Source organism: Armigeres subalbatus, unplaced genomic scaffold, assembly GCF_024139115.2.
Source record: "Armigeres subalbatus isolate Guangzhou_Male unplaced genomic scaffold, GZ_Asu_2 Contig739, whole genome shotgun sequence".
NCBI lineage: Eukaryota > Metazoa > Arthropoda > Insecta > Diptera > Culicidae > Armigeres > Armigeres subalbatus.
The window spans coordinates 122447-148657 of record NW_026943522.1 but is presented as its reverse complement, the minus strand read 5'-3'; the positions used below and the strand labels follow the sequence as shown (position 1 = coordinate 148657).

Below are 26211 nucleotides of genomic sequence, written 5' to 3'. Positions count from 1 at the left end.
ATCTACAAAACGCTAATTAGACCGGTAGTCCTCTACGGACACGAGACCTGGACGATGCTCGTGTAGGACCAACGCGCACTTGGAGTTTTCGAAAGGAAAGTGCTGCGTACCATCTATGGTGGGGTGCAGATGGCGGACGGTACGTGGAGGAGGCGAATGAACCACGAATTGCATCAGCTGTTGGGAGAACCATCCATCGTTCACACCGCGAAAATCGGACGACTGCGATGGGCCGGGCACGTAGCCAGAATGTCGGACAGTAACCCGGTGAAAATGGTTCTCGACAACGATCCGACGGGCACAAGAAGGCGAGGTGCGCAGCGGGCAAGGTGGATCGATCAGGTGGAAGATGACTTGCGGACCCTCCGTAGACTGCGTGGTTGGCGACGTGTAGCCATGGACCGAGCCGAATGGAGAAGACTCTTATATACCGCACAGGCCACTTCGGCCTTAGTCTGATTAAATAATAAATATATCAAAAATATGGCCGCTTCGCAGACCCCTGCAAGAAAGAGAGAAGGAAAAATGCGCGAGAATCGACCAGCTGTTCGGTGTAAACATCATATGCACGCTTTGAGTAATCTACACAGCGATGTTAATTAAAATAAACCCCAATTAAAAATCTCTTCACAATGCTATACCCGACAGTAAAAATCCTATACCATCACTACAAATAGCATTTTAGCTTAAAAAATAATTCTAGCATGAAAATACTGACCTTTATGATAAACATTCTCATATGGAATGTAAACCCGAATATTGATTAATATTCGATAGCTGATAAAATTCTACGAAGAGTGCATGTTCTTGTTTGCCCACACACATGTGAGAGCTGTTGTGTAAATCATCGCACAGATGGAGTTAGTGGAATAAATTGCCACGAATTTTGAAGAACTGTATATGGGAAGGCACGTCGGTTTGTCGGTGGTTCTATCAGCCGTTAGCAAGGATCCAAGGTACACGAATTCATCGACCACCTCGGTATCCCCGTCTATCGTAACACTACTTCCCTTTGCGAGTGTTCGGCCGACAATGTCCATGTCCTCCGCGAAACAAATAAATTGACTGGATCTGTTGAAAATCGTACCCCGGCTGTTACACCCGGCTCTCTGCATGACACCTTCTAGCGCAATGTTGAACAACAGGCACGAAAGTCCATCACCTTGTCTTAGTCTCCGGCGCGATTCGAACGAACTGGAGTGTTCGTCCGAAATCTTCACACAGTTTTGCGCACCATCCACCGTTGCTTTGATCAGTCTGGTAAGCTTCCCAGGGAAGCTGTTCTCGTCCACAATTTTCCATAGTTACACGCGGTCTATACTGTCGTATGCCGCCTTGAAATCAACGAACAGATGGTGCGTTGGGACCTGTTATTCACGGCATTTTTGAAGGATTTGCCGTACAGTAAAGATCTGGTCCGTTGTCGAGCGACCGCCAACGAAGCCGGCTTGATAACTTCCCTCGAACTCATTCACTAATGGTGACAGACGTCGGAAGATGATCTGGGATATCACTTTCTAGGCGGCATTAAGGATGGTGATCGCTCGAAAGTTCTCAGACTCTAGCCTGTCGCCTTTCTTGTAGATGGGGCATATAACCCCTTCCTTCCACTCCTCCGGTAGCTGTTCAGTTTCCTAAATTACCTAAATTATACTAAGGGTACAAGGAGCTAATCGTTGCAATGGAAGATTGCAACGATTTTTGTCTAAAATTGGAAATAATTTTGTTGGACATTTGTTGCAATGTCTCAATATTAGAAATTCTATGAAGTTGATTGGTACTACATATACGCGAAAGGCAAAAAGCCCTACTAATCCCCATTGAGAAAAGCCCGAGGTTATGAAAAACGGTCAGCGCGCTACTGCGACAAAAGTGTTCTGCTCTTTATGCTTCTATACTTGAAAACCCAAGCTACATTTACAGTTGTTTGTTTATGGTTTCGAACCGCTTCATCTCAAGGAGATTATCACCCTCTCTCATGTACATATACTGCCCACAATCGCATAGTTGTCTCATATGAATAAGAAATCCAGCATTGATGGGACTGATATGCGATCATAGGCAGTATAACAGCAAGTGACCAAATGAAAACGAACTTACCGTCGTTGCAAAATTTGCCCTGATTTATTGGATCTTGTCGGAAGGAAAACTTTTGCAAATCAGCATACGTTTCCGCCAGCAGTCCAGTAATGAACATCCCAGTTCCCGCGGAATCCAGCGTCGTCATCGTCTTTGGTGCTCGCGGAATTGAATGCCGGGGTGAATTGATGATGATTACGGGCAGTGAAACAACGAACACCCAAACAGCCTGAAAAACAAGTAAAACAATATCACAGAGTAAGTAAACAATCAGTTTTGTGGAATGATGGGGAGAAGCTAGCATTTATGCTAAATCTACCTAAATCTACCTATGATCGACAGTAATTTGGCCGAAAGCCACAATGCCGAAAGTTGTTAGGCCGAATATGTAGTTTGACCAAGCCCATCATTTGACCGAAGTCCATCTAGCCCAAAGTTATTTGGTCGAAAATGTCAAAGGTCTCTTATATTTTGGTCTTCTTGTTCTCAGATGCATTCAATCTATTCTACAAGCATTCTAAGTAGTTGAAACAGTGACCCATTCTCACCCCCATTTGACCCATTGTCACCCCCGACGACGGGGACATTAATTTTGAGGTAAAAACAAACGTGCCATATACAGATTTTGCAGAAGTTGCATATCCCACTAGCACATTGCCGCCTCGCAGTTTAGTGTTAACTAGCTTTATGTACCCGGCCTTGCTCGGAATTGCCAGTTTGGTTTGCAGTTTTCTTTTACAATCGGAAAATGATAAAACCAATTGATCAACAGGGTAGTTGTGTTTACTTATTCATACTTTATCATTTGATTAAAAGAAGGCTTTTGGAAACATTGACTGATTTTGAAGAATGGATCGTGGGATTCCGGGAAAACGTCTATTTCTAAAGAAGGAAAAACATTCATCGATGCCATATTCGGGCAACGCATATTTTTAAAGAAGGGATCACACCCACCATTGTCTTATTCCGGGCAAATGCCTACTTTTGAAGAAGCAATCATATCCACCATTCAGAAGGAAACACGTTAATCATTGCTTTTCACTGGGCATACAATTATTCCGATGAACAACAATACCCAATCCCAATACCCCCCCCATCCCATTCCAAAAGTCCCTTCCAGCCTCTCTATAATAGTTTCCTTTGGGTAGGGATTACGTGCTTACGTGTTTGGTTTGAATTGACCTATGCGATAAAAGGTATACTCAACTGTTCGTTTAATGGATATACCCTCTCTCTCATTTAGCTATGGCACTCATACCCAGTCTGATATAGTCTTCCTTAGACAGATAATATGGGTTCCAAATTTGGTGGACATCGATAAATGGGATCAGAAGTCATGCTGAATTGATCGATAACTAAACAATACCCCCTCTCCCACACCCTCCCCTTTTTTTAAATTACTTAACCACATCCACTAAAATCGCTTCCTTAGGACAGACAATATTTGATACAAATTTGGTTCAAATCGGTCATGAGGCTCAGGATTTACATTGAGTTAATCGATTGCTAAACAATACCCCTCCCCCCATACCCTCCCTCTTTTGTAAAGAACACCCCTCCTCCCACACCCTCAATCTTTTCCAAAGAGCATGCCTAACCCCCTATCGTTCCCTTCTTAAGATAAAGAATGTGTGTTCCAAATTTGGTCGAAATCGGCCAAGGGGTTCAGAATTTAAACTGCGTTGATCGATAACTAAGCAATACCCCTACCCCCATACCCTCCCCCTTTTTCAAAGAGCATGCTCAACCCTCCTATCGTCCCATCCTTAAGATAAAGAATTTGTGTTCAAAATTTGGTTGAAATCGGCCAAGGGGTTCAGAATTTACACTGAGTTGATCGATAACTAAGCTATACCCCTCCCCCCACACCCTCCCCCTTTTCCAAAGAGCATGCTTAACCCCCTATCGTCCCCTTTTTAAGATAAGGAATTTGTGCTCCAAATTTAGTCGAATTCGGCCAAGGGGTTCAGAATTTAAACTGCGTAGATCTATAATTAAGCAATACCCCTTCCCCCATACCCTCCCCCTTTTCCAAAATGCATGCTCGACCCGTCCCCACCTTAAGATAAAGAATTTGTGTTCTAAATTTGGTTGAAATCGGCCAAGGGGTTCAGAATTTACACTGAGTTGACCGATAACTAAGCAATACCCCTCCCCCCACACCCTCCCCCTTTTCCAAAGAGCATGCCTAACCCCCCTATCGTCGTCTCCTCAAGATAAAGAATGTGTGTTCCAAATTTGGTTAAAATCGGTAAATGGGTTCAGAAGTTATGCTGGAACATACATACAAACATACATACAAATATACAAACATTGAGTTTTATATATATATAATATATAATATAATATAATATATAATATAATATAATATATAATATATAATATAATAAGAAGATAGATAAGCACTTCCACTGTTGTTAAATGCGCGGTTTGTCTAAGCCGGATTACCAATTTTCATTCATATATCGTGAGGCCAACACGATGTAACATTTATATTTCCAGGGAGGTCAAAAAAAATTTCAACCCGAAAATTCCCTAGACCTGATCGGGAATCGAACCCAGCCACCTTCTGCCTGGTTTTGTTTTATGGCCCTGACTCGTAAATTAGTTCATCCAGAAATTGCTTCAATCATTCAATCAAAAATTCGGTATTCGTTCGAAAATTCCTCCAGGAAATGAAATTGGAAATTCCTTCAAAGGGACATTCTAAGAATTGCTTCGAAAAAATTTCCCTCGGGAATTCATTCGGAACTTCCTCCAGAATTCCATAAAAAAATTCTATTAAGGTATCCTTCGTAAAATACTTTGGAGATTTTTCCAGATATTCTTTTAAAATTTCTTCGAAAATTCGATAGATTTTAATTAGTAATTTCTTTAGAGGAACTTTAGTAAACTTCTTCAAGAATTATTTTGGAAATTTGTTTGGGACTTTCTTCGGGAATTCCTTCAGAACTTCGTACGGATATTCCTTCAGAAAATCATTTGGGTTTAGCACATTCCTTGCAAATTTTAATGTTTTTATTAATGAGAATTTCAGCCCACGGCTGACTCATCTCAGATTCCTCGGAAATGTGTTAAGGAAGTCCTTTAGAAATTCGGAAATACAGATGATGAAAAAGTATAAAACTGCTAATATCGCTCCAGTTCATGTGACCAACATCTATTCTGCCCCCACCCACATGTTAGTCCCATACCCTTTTTTTCGCATACTGAGATAACAGCTATTGAAGTTCCAAATCGTATCTTCTATATGAAACTTTTAATAAAAAATCTAATAAATTGAAACATCAATAGTCAAAAATAGTTCATGTAAATTCTGGGACTACGACTATGATTTTTTTTTACTCATAGGCATACAAAATCGCAGTTTTTATTATGATTTATGGAAGTACATAAGAAATGAACCCTATTCATTGGGCTAACTCAAAAGTGACGAAAAGTCAAATGGGACTGTTATGCGAGTGGGGGCAGTATTGTGCTCAAGCATAGCAGTCAAAAAACCGGTAGTATAAGTGTCAAACCGATGTTATTGATGCAACCAATCATACACTACAACATGATAGATAGCACATGCCAAGTTAAGCTTATTGAAGCCAAATAATTTTAAATGGCAAAATAATTTTAATGATTACAGCGCCACTAGCGTTTTAGTACTTATGATCTACTGGGAATATTTTGAGAATAAACTGGGATTATTTTGAAATCCTTGGGGATTTTTTAGGAATTCATTCGATAGTTTATTTAAGAAAACACCTTAAGGAATTGTTCTGGATATTTTTAGGAACATTCCATTAGAGGTTCCTTCGGAAATTCTTTTACGAATTTCTTTGGAAATTTTCATAAATTCCTTCAGGAATTTCTTTGGAAATTATTTCCAGAATTCCTAGAGGAGATTATTTTCGGTATTTGTTTTAAGGAATTCCTAATCACCAACATAACAGCAACCATTCGATAGTCAGAATATCACAAGAGTATTTCACTTAAATGCAGATGCTGGCTCTATGATTTTACCGCTACACTGCAACATATTGCCATCGTTGGATTCTCTGTCGCGACGTTCCTGTTACGAGCGCTACCTACGCCATCAGTGGGAACGAAGAGCGTGCGTCAGAAGGAGAAGCTGCAAAAATGTATTCGCATGGATGGAAATTAAACCTGAAACAAGTAACAGTCTATCTACTAAAATTATAATCTTGACGGGAAATTTCACTGGTATTGATGCTATCCATGCGAATAATTTTTTGTAGCGTCCCTGACGCACGGTCGTGATTCCGCCACCGACGAAAACTATCAGGGAAATATCAGATTAATATGAACTTTGATCAAAATTCGTTTCGCCTCAAATTATGGCTTAAGAGCTGCTTTCACTGATGACAGCTAATCGATGGTGCTTCAGACGCCACCGTTGCAGAAATATCGTAGAGAAACACGCAAGAAAATTCCATCTGAGTGCTGTTGATGCTGACGACGATGACCGCGCGACCTACACCATCGCCGGGAATAAAATTTGCGATAGGAGCTCCGCCGATGCCGAAGGTGGTACCATGGTCTGGTCTCCGCGACATCTCGAACGAAATGGCTCGCGCGCGCGGGAGAGCTGCTTTCTTGTAATCAATAAAGTTGAACCTGTTGTAGCCTAGCCGCAGCTCACGGTAGGGAATTTTCCACTGGGATAAGTATGTTGAGACAGGGTCGTTTATGCTGCCAGTCGGTTACACACACAATCATCCACGTTCATTCGAAAGGGAACAAAAAGAGAAAATAGCCAGAAATTACGTAACGCTGGAAAAGGCAAACCAAAGTTCCCAAACACTGAGTGCTCACAAGCCACACTTGTGGACCCTTCAGAACTGTCCAACCAGGACGAGGCCTGGAACTCCTTTATGAGCACGGAAAACGAAAACAAGGCAGAACTAGGTGTAAATTATTCAACCCCAGGGATCACTATATAAAACTGGGCCACACACTATACTCATTTAACAAATTTTATTACCCTAATTCGATAGGCCTAAATAGTGACGTCACTCTATCTGTTTGTGTGGTACTTGCGGTTTAGTTTTAGATGGATCGTTCGATGCTCGTTGGCTGGCAGATGTGGTACGGGAACTGGTGGGGTGCGGGATGCGATGGTGGATTACGAGGGCTGTTGTGCGGTTTCTGCGGTGACCGAATTCACGCCGGAACATGAACCGGTCTGAGATGCTCGGCTTCGATGATGGCGAGCAATGGCGGTTTCAAACCGGGTTCTATTTAGCTGGACCGAATTTACGCCGTAACATAAACCGGTCGGCTGGATGAACCTCAGTGGAACGTTGGGCTGGATGAGGTTTCTGTCCGTTCTTGGGGGGATTCCCGATTGGAATTTGGTAACGGATTCCAATCCTTCAGCCTTTTCGACGACGTTCCGAGGGTTCTGTGGAAGATGGGCTTGCCAGATGACGATCCGGACAAGCACTCGCAAAAAGCACAAAAAAGGCCCGTTGGACGGACCTTTTTGTGGCTGCTTATTGGTGAACTTTACAATGCTGTTCACGCTTATTGTTGTATATTGTATTCGTACTACAACGAACTGTGATAATAGTTTTAACGTTTTACTACTATCGTAATTTTAAGTTTTCAACTTTAACTTTAAGGATCACGTCGCGCACTTCTAATTCCTTTGATGGACACGGACAGAAAGGACGACATCGGTTTAGGCCAAGCATATAAATTCTAAAATTTGGGAAACGGACACGAACAAAAACGGATTTTTCGGATAACGTCCTCTCTGGGTTACCTTTTTTATCAGCTTTGCGCACTTTCTTGCATACAAGTTAAAGTTCAAACCGCTACAAACAAACAATACGACAATTGGGTGACAGGCATAACAGCATAAACGTTTGAGTTCTTTTGACAAGGACAGGGTCGAACTACTAAACAAGAAAAAACTCACCAAGGATAAACAGGAAAACGAGGAATATTTGTTTGTGGTGGAGCTACAAACTGCATTTTGTGACCAACGGTTACATTACCCCACACTCCTTCTTTTAAAATGAATGAAATTCATTTTAAAAACAGGCAATGGAGACACTAACTCAGCATTACACGACGTTTTCATTTCAATTTCGTATTATTTATTTTAGAAAATAATAGAATTGCACGAAAATTAAACTGGCAACACTTCTGCATCTCTGAGTTCCACTTTCCATTGAAAGAAAGCGATTGAGATACTGTGTGAGTGGGTGTCCACCAACACATAAACATTCCATCTGTCAAACTCGAAAACGAAAACAAAATTGATTCTGATAAAAAAAAACGGAAAACAAGTGGCAAAGTGAATTTCATCCTATTTTATGGAAAACTATTAGTTTTGTAGTGTTTCTTCGAAACGGACTAACGCGCGACAGTCACGGCAGTTCCTGTATCATTTGTCGGTCATATTTACAAGGATCAGCTTTGGATACTGCCTCCGAGAGACACAATGAAACTTCATAGTTTAGAAAGGTAGGTTTGAGCATGGTTTCGAGCTAGATGGAGCTATATGGTTGTACAACCCGAATTCTTTTATTTACATTCGCAGGGTGCACCGAGCTGCGAATGCTTCTGGTGTTCGACGATTGATTCATTCATATTACTGAATGGAATCATTCATTCTAATGAATGAATTTATGGACTCTTCTGGCGGCATTGATGTTGCCACGACGAAAACAGGCTAAGTTTATTTTGTTGTCTAATCGTGAATAGTGTGAATCAGATACTGTATTATTTTTTTTCTTTTTAGGTTTCTTCCGACTTAAGGTCAGCTCCCGAAAATATCCCTAACGATTTCCCATGTTCGTCCGCCACCTCATACGATGACGTTCCTATGCGAGCGATTACCGTACATGGGATGTACAATGGACCGAGTTTAGCATTGTACGATTCAATCGCAGAGGATTGTTTAAAATTTCGTTTTAGGACCTTTTGCCCAATGGTATACGACGGACTAACGGTTTTATGACGGAGATTATAGATTTTCGCGTTTTTCTCGTAGCTTTTTCGAAGATTTTTGTATACTATGTTGTAGATTAAACGATCGATTTCCAACTTCCTTCCTACCCTTTCCTCATCCGATACTTCTTCCTCATCCTTGTCCATTTTATGCTCATCTCCTTTTCCAACTATTTCATGACCAAAAAGAATTCGATATGGGCTGAATCCAGTGGCGTTATGCGGAGTATTATTTAGCACATATTCTATTTCAGAAACTCTCGTGTCCCACATTTTCTGATCGGACCGTACATAGGTTCGGATACATGCATTTATTGTTCTGTTCAGTCTTTCGACTGGATTTGATTGGCTGTGATGCCTTGAATTTTTCCAATGTTTAATGCGGTATTTGTCCAGTAAGATTTTGAAATCTTTTGACAAAAATGTTGTGGCATTGTCACTAATCAGATACTCGGGTGCTGAGTACCTCCTAAACCAGTTCTGTTCCAGGATTAGACATACTTGTGTTGCCGATATTTTCCGTACTGGGAACAGAAGGCAGTACACACTTAATTTTATTTACCGGGCTCGGTTACCAGATTACCGATTTCTCAACAGCTGAGCTCTCGGTACCCGCCTCGGTAAAATAGTTCAACTCAGTACCGAGGTCTCGGTTCTGAGTGTGCGTTGACGAAATGTCAATTTTTACTGAGCACTCAGTAAAACATTACCGAGTGATCTGTAAAATATAGTACAGACTACGGTAATAAAAATACCGAATGAATTGTATCTACGAATTTAAAGAAATAAATTGAAAGCAAAAATTGTTTGGTAGAATTATGTTTATTTATTTGAAAAATACTATTTTTCCGAAGCGTTTCAGAACAAAACCGACTGGCTGGTGAAGATTGTTCCCAAAGGTAGCGTCACACCTCACGAGATTTTGTTGTTGGATTTTGGTCGCTATGTATTTATGATTCGACGTCATTTTCGATTTCCGAGGTATAAGGCTACATTAAAGATCCGACGGGTAGTGCTGCGCCCGACGATCAAGGTGAATTTATCAGGAGGAAGATTATTTGTAGACATTGGCGACGTGCAGCGTCGGACAAGAATACTCTCGAACACTGGCTTCTTCTGTATCCCCTTCCTCGAACGGAAACCCCGACGGATGCAGTCAGCAACTTTCTGAAAATTCAAGTAGTTTACTTTCTATTTGTAAGTTTGATCGCTTCTATACTCACATAAATACCATTATTGTTTAAAATACTATTTGATAAAACCTTCACTCCCGCGCAAATAGTCGAGCAAAAATTACTACGTAGTTTAGAAATCCACAGAAAAAGAATACACAATATGGCGCCACATCAAGCGTCATGAGAGTCGAGAGTGAACTGTTAACTCGGTAAAAGTATTACCGTAAGCTCAGTAACGCATATTTTTTTCACTGAGGTCTCGGTATTTTTTCTGACAACTTCATAGTCAGAATTTGTTGAACAGAGCAACCCGGTAATCTATTATACCGACATCCTGTAAATTTGATTGCATGTCAGAGTGGTCGGTAGAATTTATTACAAAACTCAGTATTATTTTTCGATATTTACCGACCTCTCGGTTAAATTTAATATTTACCGGGTGAAACCGGTAAATTTTTTTACCGAGCTGAAGTTCTCGATTTAAGTGTGTACTTGGAAAAAATGTCCATTATGACAAGTAGGTGGGAGTTGCCGGTCTTGCTTCTTGGCAAGGACTGGATGAAATCCAGAGCAACGAGTTGGAAGGGTTTGGTACATATACGCTGCCTTCCCATTTCAGGGTGTTGGGATCGATTTGGCGGTTTGCTCTGTTTACAAATTGAACATTTTTGAATATGGGATTTAACATCACTTGATAACTTTGGCCAATAGTATTTCTTTTTGACCAAAGCAATCGTTTTATCGATTCCTAAATGCAGGGAATCGTTGTGCTCTTCCAATAGGATTTTCTCGCGCATGTCCGAGGGAACGCATACCTTCCACTCAAAGCGGTAATCGAGACGGTCATTGGGGGTAGCTACAAACTTTTTGAGCACACCATTTTCGATTTGAAAATCTTTAAACTTTTCAGGTTCGGATTTAACTTTTACCACCATGTTAGTGTACCAATCTTGAGTTGTCGGTGAAGTATGAAGCTCTTCAACAGACCTAGACAAAGCATCAGGTACCACGTTATCTACGCCCCGACGGTGTTTGATGTCCATGTCATGTCTTTGCAGCTCTATACTCCATCGACAAAGTCGCGATGAGGTACGCCAGCTACTGCGAAGGATGTATGTTAGGGCTGAAGCGTCGGTGTAAACCGTGAACTTCGAACCCTCTATGTAACATCGAAATTTGTTTATAGAGTTTAAGACGGCAAGTGCCTCCTTTTCGGTGGCAAAATACCTTTGCTGAGCTCCACTAAGTTTTTGGGAAAAGTAAGATATTGGTTTATCTACACCTTCACATGATTGTGTCAGCACACCGGCGATAGCTGTGTCGCTGGCATCACAATGAATGGTAAAGGGCTGATTGAAGTTTGGGTTTGTTAAAATTGGTGCACTGATAAGCAGTTCCTTAATTTGGACAAACGCTTTTTCAGCTAAATCGCTCCAACGTACTGACTTAGGCTTATCTTTAAGTAGATCAGTTAGGGACGTACCAGATCACTAAAGGTGGAAATAAATCGTCTATAATAATTACACATCCCTAGAAAGCGCCTCAAAGATTTGAGTGAATTGGGACGCTCAAAATTAACTATTGCTTCCACTCGGTTAGGGTTTGGGCGAAGTCCAGTGGTGCTCAGTATATAACCGAGATAGGGAACCTCCGAGACACAGAACTTGGACTTCTCGAGATTAATGGATAAGTTGGCCAGTCCCAAACGTCGGGCCACTTCTCGCAGTAAGTCCATATGTTCCTCGAAGGTATCACTGATGATGATAATATCATCCAAATAAATGAACACCTTTGGCTCCAATTCTCCTCCACCTAGGACCCGGTCCATTAGTCTGGACAAAGTTGCGGGACTATTGACCAGACCAAATGGCATCCTTGTAAAGTGAAACAGTCCCCTGCCGAGAACCGAAAACGCAGTGTATTTTTTTGATTTGGAGTGCAATGGAATTTGTAGGAATGCTTTAGAAAGGTCAATTGTTGAAATATATCTACAAGGACCTAGCCGGCTCAAAATACGGTCCGCATGAGGCAACGGATACGAATCCCGTATCGTGCGCTCATTTAATTGACGAGCATCAAGGCAAAGCCGAACCGATTCATCTGGTTTGTCAACGGGTACTAATCTAAGGGCCCAATCGCTATATGAGCGTTCTATAATTCCGGCTTGAAGCATACGGTCGAGTTCCAGATTGATTTGTGCTTGCCTCTTGGGTGATGTCGGGAAGGGATTTATTCGAACTGCCGGTTTCTTCCTAGCTTCTTCAGCTAGTTCGATCCGGTGACAAATAAGGAGGTGGTTTCAAGCTTGCCGTCTTCCGCTACTTTGAATTGTGCTTTCACATTTTCTAACTCCCTCAGCTGTTCGTGGGTCAAATCGGGTACGGCTGGTGCATGAACTTCGAGTTCATCCACCGAATTCGTGGCTAACGAGGGGACGATTTGGAATGCTCTCCAAAAATCAGTACCGAGTATAAGTTTTCTCTTGAGGTCTGGGACCACCAAAGTCTCGAGGAGTTTGGTCGTTCCATTGAATGAAATTGGGAGGTTCACACATCCTTTTACATTCAGTTTTTGGCCACTTGCTGTTATGAGCTCGACCTTGGAGGGAAAAAGTTTCAGTTTGCAAACGTTTATCAAGTGTTGAGAGTCTGTTCCAATTATGCTTCGATGTGCCTCTACTATCTAATAAACCGATAATCGGTATTTCGAATATTGTGACTTGCACAAAGGACGGTCATCATTTTGGAGATGAATGAATAATTCATCTACTTCCTCAGATGGACTATCGTATTCCTGGTTCGAGAAAGGTTCAAAGCCAAACAGCGGTAGGACATTTAAAGTTTTTGTTTTAGATTGGGGATTTTGTGAATTCTGTTGACGGACCCACCCCTTACGGCCGCCTAATGCGCGTTTTTTGCCCAGAATGGACAATTTTCGGTATCGAATTTCATGAAACCACATCTACGGCAAAATTTGTGCTTGGGAGCTCGGCATTCTTTGGCATGGTGACCCGACAACCTACAATTGTAACAAATGTCTGCTTTGGGTACCCTATATTTTCAAGAAGAACTTGCAATCCCTTCGAGTTGTCGTCAGTCTTCTGCAAGGAATGTGTTCGTTTCGCGGGTTCTTGTGTCTTCGAGGTTTCTTCGTCGGATCGTTCGGGCCTTGACCGGTAGAATTGTCGCGATTTGAAACTTTTATTTGCGTTGTTCATGGGAGGGTTTTGCCTGGGTTTATGGCCGAAGCTCACCTCATTTACCTGCGCGCGAGTTCGCGAAGTGTTGTGCTCTTGTTCGTTCGTGTTAAACTTAAACCAGAATGTCGCGTCCAGTTGGCGACCAAACTTCTTGAGGTCCGCGAGATTATCTATATTAGACGCGATCGCGTGGGCCTTATAATCGGCACGAAGGTTTCTAAAACTATTTCAAACTTCTTCTTTTCGGTTATTGGTCTAGTCAGTGAGTTGAATATTCGTTGCATTTCTGCAAGGAAATCCGAAAATCGTTCTTTCGGACCTTGTCTTCGCGAGATGGCGCGGATTTCGTTAACGTGATCGTGGTCTTGGCTTAGAAATTCGCGTTTCAAGTCGGATACGAGTTCTTTCCACGTGGAAAAATCTCCATTCTCGATACCTGCCATGAACCAGACTCTCGCCTGATCCTTAAATAAATAGATCGCGGATCGAAATAGTTCTCTCTCGGACATTTGTTCGGATTTCGCGTAGAACTGTACTTCTTTGATAAATCTCATTAAGTTTTGCCCGTTATCTTTTCCGTCATATTTCAAGTTCCAATCTGAAACTGGTTTTCGTTTATATGTATACCGACGGCGATGTCGAGGTAGCGACGGAGGACTTGAACTATCGGACGAATTGATAGAAAGTTCCAAATCCGTATTGGACATCGAATCTGACGCTTCCTGACTTACTTCGCGATTCTTATTCGACCGTGGATCTAAAGAAAATTTACGAATCAGTTTCTCTCGACCAGGCCTCTCTGACAAGCTTTGTTTTTGAGACCTGGAACCGGAATGTTCCGGGCTATTCCGACGCGAACTTGGAATGCGACATGCGAGCTCAAGTAAAGATTTTACATTATCGGATTTGCGTAATGACTTTAAGGTACGACGACTGGAAGAGACTGAAGGATCTTCATCCCTAATACCCCCTGCCGCTTCGTCTAATTTTCTATTTTCCATGGACAATGATTTGGAATGTTCAGATTGGGATCGTGGGACAGTTTCTACATTTGTATTAGAGGCCTGCAGATTCAACTCAGAAAGGGTCTGGGCTATTTGCTGAATGACTTGTGCTTGAATAAGTTCGTTTGGAATTAAGACTGGAAAATGGGTATTCATCATTTCACGAATTCCGCCGACTAGTCTGTCTAGATCCTGAAGGTCTTCATCTTTATCCGCAATTTCCTGTACTCTTCTCGTTCTTGCAAAATAGTGTACTAGACGCGTTTTTAAGCTCTCGCGAATACCCTCAAACCGCGATTTATTTTCTAGAAAATCTCTGATTCGTTCCAAGTTTTCATCGATTTCCTTGATTTCCGTATCGACGGATTTGTAACATCTTATGAAATCAATGTCTGTCTCGTTTTTCTCTCTCTCTTCCTTTAATCTATCTCGTAATCTTCTTTGCAACGCGGAACGGGATTCAGTTTCCTGGAACTGGACTGCTCTAACCGTAAGCTCATGCTCAATCTCCGACCTTTCTAAATGATGAATTAATAAATTCTTATACAGGTGCGAGATTTCTAAATCCATGCTCAAAATTTGAAAAAAAAAAAACTATGAAAACTAATCGCGCTTTTGTATACGAAAAAATTGAAAAAAGGAACTAGGAATGCTGATTTCGTTTAATATAACGATGGTAATTTGAAAAAAAAAACTTGGATTTGCAGTATCGTTTGGAGAACGATGTAAAATTGAAAAAAAAAGAACTAGATTTTTTTTTCTCCCCCCTTCGGGATTGAAAAAGCGTGTAACCTACTGTAGTGCGGAATTTGCTGAGCGCCAAAATGTAGCCTAGCCGCAGCTCACGGTAGGGAATTTTCCACTGGGATAAGTATGTTGAGACAGGGTCGTTTATGCTGCCAGTCGGTTACACACACAATCATCCACGTTCATTCGAAAGGGAACAAAAAGAGAAAATAGCCAGAAATTACGTAACGCTGGAAAAGGCAAACCAAAGTTCCCAAACACTGAGTGCTCACAAGCCACACTTGTGGACCCTTCAGAACTGTCCAACCAGGACGAGGCCTGGAACTCCTTTATGAGCACGGAAAACGAAAACAAGGCAGAACTAGGTGTAAATTATTCAACCCCAGGGATCACTATATAAAAACTGGGCCACACACTATACTCATTTTTATTACCCTAATTCGATAGGCCTAAATAGTGACGTCACTCTATCTGTTTGTGTGGTACTTGCGGTTTAGTTTTAGATGGATCGTTCGATGCTCGTTGGCTGGCAGATGTGGTACGGGAACTGGTGGGGTGCGGGATGCGATGGTGGATTACGAGGGCTGTTGTGCGGTTTCTGCGGTGACCGAATTCACGCCGGAACATGAACCGGTCTGAGATGCTCGGCTTCGATGATGGCGAGCAATGGCGGTTTCAAAACGGGTTCTATTTAGCTGGACCGAATTTACGCCGTAACATAAACCGGTCGGCTGGATGAACCTCAGTGGAACGTTGGGCTGGATGAGGTTTCTGTCCGTTCTTGGGGGGATTCCTGATTAAAATTTGGTAACGGACTCCAATCCTTCAGCCTTTCCAACGACGTTCCGAGGGTTCTGTGGAAGATGGAGTTGCCAGATGACGATCCGGACAAGCACTCGCGAAATCCCAAAAAAAGTCCCGTTAGACGGAACTTTTTGTGGCTGCTTATTGGTGAAGGTTACAATGCTGTTCACGCTTATTGTTGTATATTGTATTCGTACTATAACAAACTGTGTTAATAGTTTTAACGTTTTACTACTATCGTAATTTTAAGTTTTCAACTTTAACTTTAAGGATCACGTCGCGCACTTCTAATTCCTTTGATGGACACGGACAGAAAGGACGACATCGGTTTAGGCCAAGCATATAAATTCTAAAATTTGGGAAACGGACACGAACAAAAACGGATTTTTCGGATAACGTCCTCTCTGGGTTACCTTTTTTATCAGCTTTGCGCACTTTCTTGCATACAAGTTAAAGTTCAAACCGCTACAAACAAACAATACGACAATTGGGTGACAGGCATAACAGCATAAACGTTTGAGTTCTTTTGACAAGGACAGGGTCGAACTACTAAACAAGAAAAAACTCACCAAGGATAAACAGGAAAACGAGGAATATTTGTTTGTGGTGGAGCTACAAACTGCATTTTGTGACCAACGGTTACACTGTAGCCACGCCCCTTTGGTGACTGTTTGACGGTTACACAATATTTGCAGTCATACCGGACAACAAAGAGGCGGGACTAATGAGCCATCTTTATTGATTATAAGAAAACTGCTCTCCCCCGCGCGCGTGGCTCATTTTTCAGTTCGAGACAGCAGCAATCGATCATGTGGTCCTTATGAAGCAAGCTTCTGCATATCAAATCAATGTCGATGATTCATACACTCTTCCTATATGTTACTCAGCGGAAAAAAATATTGAAAATATTGAGATTCGTTTTAGTAGAACCATTATTGCAAGACAAGTGAAAAACGCACTCTTACCCCACCGGTTAATAACATTTAATTGATGTATAATGAACATTTATTAGAGAATGTTTAAATATTACGTAACTCTAGAAGGGGGAGGGGTCCTAGAAATGTGCACTTTCATACAAAAAACTATTGTTTTTTATACAACAAATACAGAGATAAAAATATATCAGGTTTCGCGTAGCGTAAACAATGGAATTTTCCTTAAAGAAAGTCCACCAATCACGTAACGTAAAATTTGGCTATTTCATCACCCCTCCTCCCTATCTTACACTTTTTGTATGAATCCTCTAGAAAATATATGGATTGTCATACGTCTCGCACCCCTCCCTGCTTAGCGTTGCGTAATTTATGAATATTACTTTTGCTTAAATGAAATTATCATTCAGATGAAATTGTATTTCGTACTATGTTTAGGTGTACAACAAGTCTAATACAATTTCATTATTTCATTAAGCACTGAAGCTTTGTTCGCTAAGTCCTTTCTAACAGCAAATTAATTCTACTTATCCTTAAAACTTGTGATAATTTTCGATTTCTATCCCTTTTTCTTAGTTGTGGATCTTCACGTTTTGGAAGTAGTCTTATTTCGGCCAGATATACGGGTTCGACATCAGAGCTTGAAGATTCACATGCGTACTTTTACCCTACAGTCCCAAAATTTATTCAAGTAATGGTTTTGACTCTATGGGAAACCAACCGGATTGGTGTTCTGCACCATAAAGTACTCTATACAATAGGTTATCGAAATGGTATAATGTTCACCTGATTAAACGTATATATGGTAATGAAATACTAGTTGCGGAAACACAATTATTTTTAGCAAAATGACCAAGCAATTATCTTATTCCATATCTCTCTAGTTGTTTATTCAAATCGTTCACAATAACACATGATAATAGTTGGCCAGAATACCTGTCAAACTGATACAGTGCTGCTAGTTTATCTTTTTTTACAACTTCATAAAATCGAAAACGTACTCTTACCCGACGCGCACTCTTGCCCCACACTACTCTACGGGCCTTTTGATCTACTGCTTCGTTTTCCCTGTGAACTCCCGACAATAATAGAATAACACCTGCCAAAGCCGTCATTCCCCCTACTTCATACAAGAACATTTAAACTGAGCGCTGCTAATGTTAATGACGACGACCGCGCGACCCACACCATCGCCGGGAATAAAATTTCCAGTAGGAGCGCCGCCGATGCCGAAGGTGGTACCACGGTCTGCTCTCCGCGACATCCCGAACGAAATGGCTCGCGCGCGCGGAAGAGCTGCTTTCTTGTAATCAATAAAGTTGAACCTGTAGCCACGCCCCTTTGGTGAGTGTGTGACGGTTACACAATATTTGCAGCCATACTGGACAACAAAGAGGCGGGACTAATGAGCCATCTTTATTGCTTATAAGAAAACTGCTCTCCCGCGCGCGCGTGGCATTTCATTTGAAATGTCGCGGAAAGCAGTCCCAGCATCGGCGAAGTTGCTGAACAAATTTATCGGCTCTTCTCAGGGCCACCATCCTATACAAAGGAAGAGGTGAGGCGAATATTATTCAAAGAGCAAATTAACCACTTGGCGTCGCTATAATGTTGCCGTCCGTAGCAGAATCACGAGTGCGCCCCGGGAGGAGATGCTACAAATATGAATTCGTATGGATGGCATCAGTGGCAGCCAGGTGAAATTTTCTCAAGATTCTTATTTGGTTTTGTTGCAGCTTGTGATTGGGAAGGCGGATTATTAACAATCAATTGAAAGATTACAATTTTGTGGAAGCGAAGGTTAAGCCGAGACGAATTTTTTTAAAAATGCAAATTATAATCGCTTGGCGACAGCAGAATGTTGCCGTCGGCAGTAGAATCACGAGAACCCGTCAAACGGAGAAGCTGCAAAAGTGTTTTCGCGTGGATGACTATCTACTAAAACTATTAGTCTTTCTCTGAATCGTGCTCTCGTGATTCTACTACCAACGGAAAACAATCTGCCATCACCAAGCAATTAAGTTTTACTTTGATCAAAATTCATCTCGCCTCAAGTTGTGACTTAAGAGTTACTTTCATTGATGATAGCCAATCGTTAGTAGGGGAAATTATGGCTTTGGCAGGTTCTATTATTGTCAGGGGAGTAACTGTAACTAATTATGCTTAAATTTGGCCTAAACATGTTTTGCATAGCAAAAAATATTTTGGCCAAATTTCATAAAATTTTGCCAACAAAAACCCCCTAACAATAATAGAACACAACCTGCCAAAGCCGTCATTCCCCCTACTTCATACAAGACGACCGCGCGACCCACACCATCGCCGGGAATAAAATTTCCGGTAGGAGCTCCGCCGATGCCGAAGGTGGTACCACGGTCTGCTCTCCGCGACATCTCGAACGAAATGGCTCGCGCGCGCGGAAGAGCTGCTTTCTTCACGCTAACTTTCACTTACTCAGTGACTGAGTAAAATTGTATTGCCCTATCTTTTCTTCTCACGAAAATTTTACTCAGTTTCCGCCAAAAGCGGGACTACTCATAGCTATGAGTAGTCCCGCTTTTGACGGAAACTGAGTAAAATTTCTGGGGGAAAAAAAGAGATGGCAATACAGTTTTACTCAGTCTCTGAGTAAGTGAAAGTTAGAGTGTTGTAATAAATTCATGTACTGTGAGCTTTGGTGCTCCATGTGACGCCCTCCGAAGGATGTCTTTTCTTGCCTGGACATTCAGCAGTTCAACTATTTTCCTGCCGTTGGTGTATGTTTACTGGTCAGTATCACACCGTCAGAGCAGTGCTCAACATCACTTTCAACGGACCAACCCGACAAACGTCACTTTGAAGGACCACCATTATCAGAGATATCATCTAGGTGATTACATTCACCGGCACGCGATGAACATCACTTCAAATGGCTTCATGCCAACAGAAACAAACGGCCCTTTTTCAGGGCCACCAAATATTTTGGTAGAAGAAAGATTGTGTTGTGATATGTACTTGATTTTCTGATATTCCATTTTATGTTGTTTGAGTGGAGTTCTCAAAATCTGTGTAAAACCATGAATTCTGTTGCGCTGTTGCGCGCATGATTTCGCACAGAATTTATTAACCGCATTCGTCAATTCAGCTCAGAATCTTGAGAAAAATTTCACTTTTCACCGACACCAGCCAAACCAATGAAGACCCCACCATAGTGAAGAAATTTTCAGCCATCGTCTGCAAATAAATTTAATGCAACGTCTCTCTCCGACAAACTTTGCAGAATTGAATATGATTGCGTCGAAAAGTAAAGTTCGCAACATTCTGATTTTGGATTTGTTATTATTACTGATTGGCAATGCGTATTATTGAAAACAAATTGGACTATTGAAAATAATTGGTTATTATCATTGCACCAAAAAGTTTTTCGTAGTTTACGTCGGGGGGTCGTGTCTTGCACACAACCCTTCTGATTTTTTTCGTGTTTGAAAGTTCCCTGATTGTGTCAGAAATTCTCAGATAATTCCAGCATTTTTCCAGGTTTTCCAGGTAGCAGTCACCCTGTCGAAATTCTGGAAAATTCCGAACAACTTTCCATGGCAATTTAAAGAAATCTCGTGCCAATTAGAATAAATTTCCTATGAAAAATCCTAAAAATTTCCATTGAAATCAATTTTTTTTCTCATTTGGAAAAATTTCCCGCGGAAAATTTCTGGTGAAAACTCCAGCGAGTTTCCCGTAAAAACTTAGAGTCTCCCTCGGATGTTCCGTAAAATGTTCAGTGTAAATTAGACAAAATATTTTGTTGAGTATTCTGGAGTACAAAATTTAGAACAATTTCACATAAAAATTCTGAAAAGTTTTTCATGAAAATTTTGAATTATTTTCCCCTGAAATTCCAAACAATTTTCCTTGGGAATTACAAAGAGCTGCAAAGTAGTTCCAGTGGAAAATTCGAAAATAATTTCCAATAATGAATATTTTGGAAAAAAAATTCTGGAAAGGTGCTCCCGTTGATGTCTTGAAAATATCTCGATAAAATGAAAAAAAAAATCCTCGAGAATCTTCGCCGGTAAAAAAGGCTTTCAGCGTGACGCCGAAAACGCCGCCGCCGTCGATTTTCGGACCGGCGCACACCTCTAAGTTTGGTGCTAACTTCAAAAAGCGAAATGCTCATTGGAAGCATTACACTGGGATCACTTTTTACGCGGATGGATTTCATCAATTTTTCGGTTCGCCTCAATCTGCAAAACTTTAAAATATCACCTGATTTTTTCTTCGAATTTCTGTGAATTTTTTCTTTGTACTCAGTGTTTAATTGAAAACTAAGCCCAGAAACAAACAAACAAAAACCGCATAAAAAGCAGCCCCACTCTAAACGTGTAGTAACTTTTTTATCAATTGACAATTTCTATATTTTCAATAGATTCTCTTTTCTATTTTTTAAAGGACGTTTTCATGTTAGTCAGGTGTGTATCGTCAAAAGTATCGATATTGATCTTCTTTGATCATGGCCCATAGGACATTAATGGTACGATTTTATCGAAAGTTATTAACTTCCATTTCCGAACAGAAAAATCCAGTTGGGAATGTCTCGTCATCAGATTCATGTGCTCGTAATATTGGTAATCAACATCAAATTTGGAATAATATAAATCATAATTTTATGAGGAACTCTGGTCCAGCAATAGCCTCCAAATCGATAACTTCTTCCCAATATAGCTCAGATTCAAGTACAATCATGTGTTCTGCTGTATATCCCTAGTCTTTACGATACACGCCCAATGATTCCCAAACGTAAATGTAATGCTCTCAAGGGACCTTGAAGGTTCGATTGTCTTGACAGCCAGCGGTGGCGCAATATGAATGACTGCATTTGCAATATTTCAACAACACCGTCGAGGGTGATGAAGTGATTCGAAGGTTTGAGCATTCTCAATCAGCATGGCAAATTCGATGAATGTTGCAATTGAATGCATTATTGAAATTTAAATTTAAAAACTCAAGACGTATTTACACTGTTTTAAATTAAGAAATTTGGGTAAAACCAATTAACATAGCTGCTCTACCCATAAACAAACAGAAAATTAACAGACAGATTTTGCTAATGATCTTAATTATAAGGTGGAGAAATGGGAGGGAATACCAGTGCAATAATTGGTATTTGGCAATACAGTGCACTGCAGTGGTTGGTGTCGATTACCAATGTAGCAGAAAAGCTATTGATTTAGGTGATTTAATATTGCTATAAGAAGAAGAAACAGGAAAAGAACATTAAAAAATGCACGGGGAAGATGCGAAGTAATTTTTAAAACTCTTCTAAAAAGTTCAACCAGTTCAGTACGGGGTTGGACTTTTCTGATACTGTACTAAATTGACAAGCAAGCCAAATTCAGCAAATGTATCAATGAAGTGGATATGAACAGGTAGGGAGCATTAAAGGATCCCTACAGGAATAGGTGATACAGGGTGATAAAGTGACAAAGATTGTCGTAATAAAGGTGGAACTTTGGGTCCCCTAAGGAACCTCGTCCAGCCCGAGAGAATGTTGAAAGTAAATTCAAAAACTGAAAATTTAGCTCCATAATTTCAATAATATCCTAACATTTTAGGTATATGACCTCTGTTAACTGTTGTCCTGCAGAGTATCGAACATGATAAAGTTTGGCTTGCTGTTTGCTTCAAGTTCAGAAACAAAATAAATTTAAAAAAACATACATCTTTTTAACATACACTATTTAGTTGTGCTGGTTAAGGACAAGCATCACAGAATCCAAAACTAAATTCACTTGCAATGATATGACTTAAGTTTTCAAGGGCACACCACTCAATTGGTCATTGCGCGTGGCAAATCTAGCCTTACAATTTTGACAGGAACTGGTCCTGTTGTTTGCGTTTCGGACTTAAAATTTGTTTGATCCAAATTAAATCTGTATATTTCACGATGTTGAAGACATTCCGTACATTCAGCTTTAAAATACAGGTAATAATCGATAAGTTTAGGTAATTATCGATCAGATAATCCAAAGAATGATAGGAGTATCTCCAAATTTAAATGTAATCGTTTGTAAATAACAGGACCCCCAAGCAACCAGAAGTTCAGATTTTACTTAAATTTACTCTTAACCGAACTAATTGGTTCACTATGGTTCACATCAAGTTCCAAGCATCTTTAACGGAACTTTAAAGTTCACTTTTACGCTCCCCCCGTACAAAAAAATACTTAAAATGAGAGCTGATTAAGCCAAAATAGCCCTTCTTATCCGAACTTCTGGTTGCTTGGGCCAGGACCGTGGGGCATCGAAATCCGTACACTTAAGCACCTTAGTACATGAAAAAGTCATTAGAAAACAGGAATCGAACGTAAATAAAACGTTTGTCATTGGCACAGGAGCATGAAGGCTTCAACTTTTGAAGTGTTTCACATTTACTCATAAAAAAGGTGGAAAAACATGATAAAAATATGAATAAAATCAACTACTCCTAACTCGAAATCCGTCCACCGTGGACGGATTTCGAATCAAAGGATCAAAATCCGTACAGCTATTTTTAAACTAAATATTTAAATTGAAGCATTCTGATTGACTAAACTACCACTGTAAATAGTTCGATACGCACCTTGAGAAGCGATCCCTTCGATTTGTATTCCGCTTATCTTATGTAATGATTCGCAATTAGCAATTAAAACACGGTTACTTTTGGTGCAATTATGCTCTACACGAAAACAAAATGGCGACCAAAACTCCGCGTTTGGTGGGTGGCGATTTGTTTTTGATTTTTGTTATTTTAATTTCAAAGCCTTCTTTCCATGTCTATGCCGTAAAAGCTTACTGCCAAGTATCTAAACCGGATAAGATAAATTATTTCTTCATGATTCACCTTCAACCCCCTTTAATTTATTGATATCTCATGAGGTGGACGGATTTTGGTGCTGTACGGATTTCGGTCCCGCACGGTACTGCCCATGATCGCATATTTGTAACAATCGACAAAAGTAGGCATGGGAGAAATGGAACGATGAAGTTTGTGATATGTATTAGTATGAAAATCTAGCTTATTTAAAAAAATCAGAAGGGTTGTGTGCAAGACACGACCCCCCGACGTAAACTACGAAAAACTTTTTGGTGCAATGATAATAACCAATTATTTTCAATAGTCCAATTTGTTTTCAATAATACGCATTGCCAATCAGTAATAACAACAAATCCAAAATCAGAATGTTGCGAACTTTACTTTTCGACGCAATCATATTCAATTCTGCACAGTTTGTCGGAGAGAAACGTTGCATTAAATTTATTTGCAGACGATGGCTGAAAATTTCTTCACTATGGTGGGGTCTTCATTGGTTTGGCTGGTGTCGGTGAAAAGTGAAAATTTTCTCAAGATTCTGAGCTGAATTGACGAATGCGGTTAATAAATTCTGTGCGAAATCATGCGCGCAACAGCGCAACAGAATTCATGGTTTTACACAGATTTTGAGAACTCCACTCAAACAACATAAAATGGAATATCAGAAAATCAAGTACATATCACAACACAATCTTTCTTCTACCAAAATATTTGGTGGCCCTGAAAAAGGGCCGTTTGTTTCTGTTGGCATGAAGCCATTTGAAGTGATGTTCATCGCGTGCCGGTGAATGTAATCACCTAGATGATATCTCTGATAATGGTGGTCCTTCAAAGTGACGTTTGTCGGGTTGGTCCGTTGAAAGTGATGTTGAGCACTGCTCTGACGGTGTGATACTGACCAGTAAACATACACCAACGGCAGGAAAATAGTTGAACTGCTGAATGTCCAGGCAAGAAAAGACATCCTTCGGAGGGCGTCACATGGAGCACCAAAGCTCACAGTACATGAATTGATTACAACACTCTAACTTTCACTTACTCAGAGACTGAGTAAAATTGTATTGCCATCTCTTTTTTTCCCACAGAAATTTTACTCTGTTTCCGTCAAGAGCGGGACTACTCATAGCTATGAGTAGTCCCGCTTTTGGCGGAAACTGAGTAAAATTTTCGTGAGAAGAAAAGATAGGGCAATACAATTTTACTCAGTCCCTGAGTAAGTGAAAGTTAGCGTGAAGAAAGCAGCTCTTCCGCGCGCGCGAGCCATTTCGTTCGAGATGTCGCGGAGAGCAGACCGTGGTACCACCTTCGGCATCGGCGGAGCTCCTACCGGAAATTTTATTCCCGGCGATGTTGTGGGTCGCGCGGTCGTCTTGTATGAAGTAGGGGGAATGACGGCTTTGGCAGGTTGTGTTCTATTATTGTTAGGGGGTTTTTGTTGGCAAAATTTTATGAAATTTGGCCAAAATATTTTTTGATATGCAAAACATGTTTAGGCCAAATTTAAGCATAATTAGTTACAGTTACTCCCCTGACAATAATAGAACCTGCCAAAGCCATAATTTCCCCTACTAACTGTGATATTCCATAATCAATACTAAACATTACCATTATTAATAACAAGTTCCAAAACTACTGCTCTTTATTTTCACTCTACATTGACACTGAATGCACGCCTATTTCAAACTCCTCACTTCCTGATCTACACTGTTATTCTAGAATACCACATCCTCCCCTGACAGAAATAGGAATGTACCAAATTATTAATGTTACAGAGAAATGCAATCGGCAGACGAGGTTCTAACTTAAGTCCGTATGGTTGACGTTGTGTGTATGGTAGGTGTTGTAGCCGGTCGATTCATTCAGTACGATTAATAAGCGACCATAGATTCAATTGAAATGTCGTTGACCCTCATCTTCCTCCGGTGACAATAAAAAAAAATAATTGAAAGAAAGTAAATAAATGAATTATATTTGTTGAAATTATAGTAATAAAATAACACAATCTCTCAAACAACACCCAACGCAACACTCGAACGCTTTTGCTATCTATGAGTTCTTGAAGATAGATATTTTCAGATTTGAATCATTTCACTGAATTTATATGCATTTTTACTGTCAAAAATCTTTATATTCAACTAAACAAAACCCGATTGATTTCTCATCATTCCTTCTCGGGCACTTTTTTTCTAACAGTTTCCGAGTTATAGTTTTCCGAAATAAATGATAACAAAAAAAAATCATACACCCTTCTTAAAAGTTACTCTCGAGCCCGAAAGATGTCATGTCAAAATATAAAAAGTGAATATGTTTATAATGTTTCGTTCAAATCGAAGCTAATCATGCGAAATTTTGCTTTTTCTATATAATCATTTTGCTTGTTATTGCTCCGCAAATCCACATTTTCTCAAAAAGTCATTCAATGAATCCAACCTCTCAATAGAATCAACGGTAAAAAAAAGTATAATGATTAAATTTAT

At 40.4% G+C, this 26211-nt stretch overlaps 1 pseudogene; it reads right to left on the bottom strand.

The window, feature by feature from the left end:
• Positions 1-26211, bottom strand: part of LOC134204603 (uncharacterized) — a 204653-nt pseudogene that overhangs the window by 57225 nt on the left and 121217 nt on the right.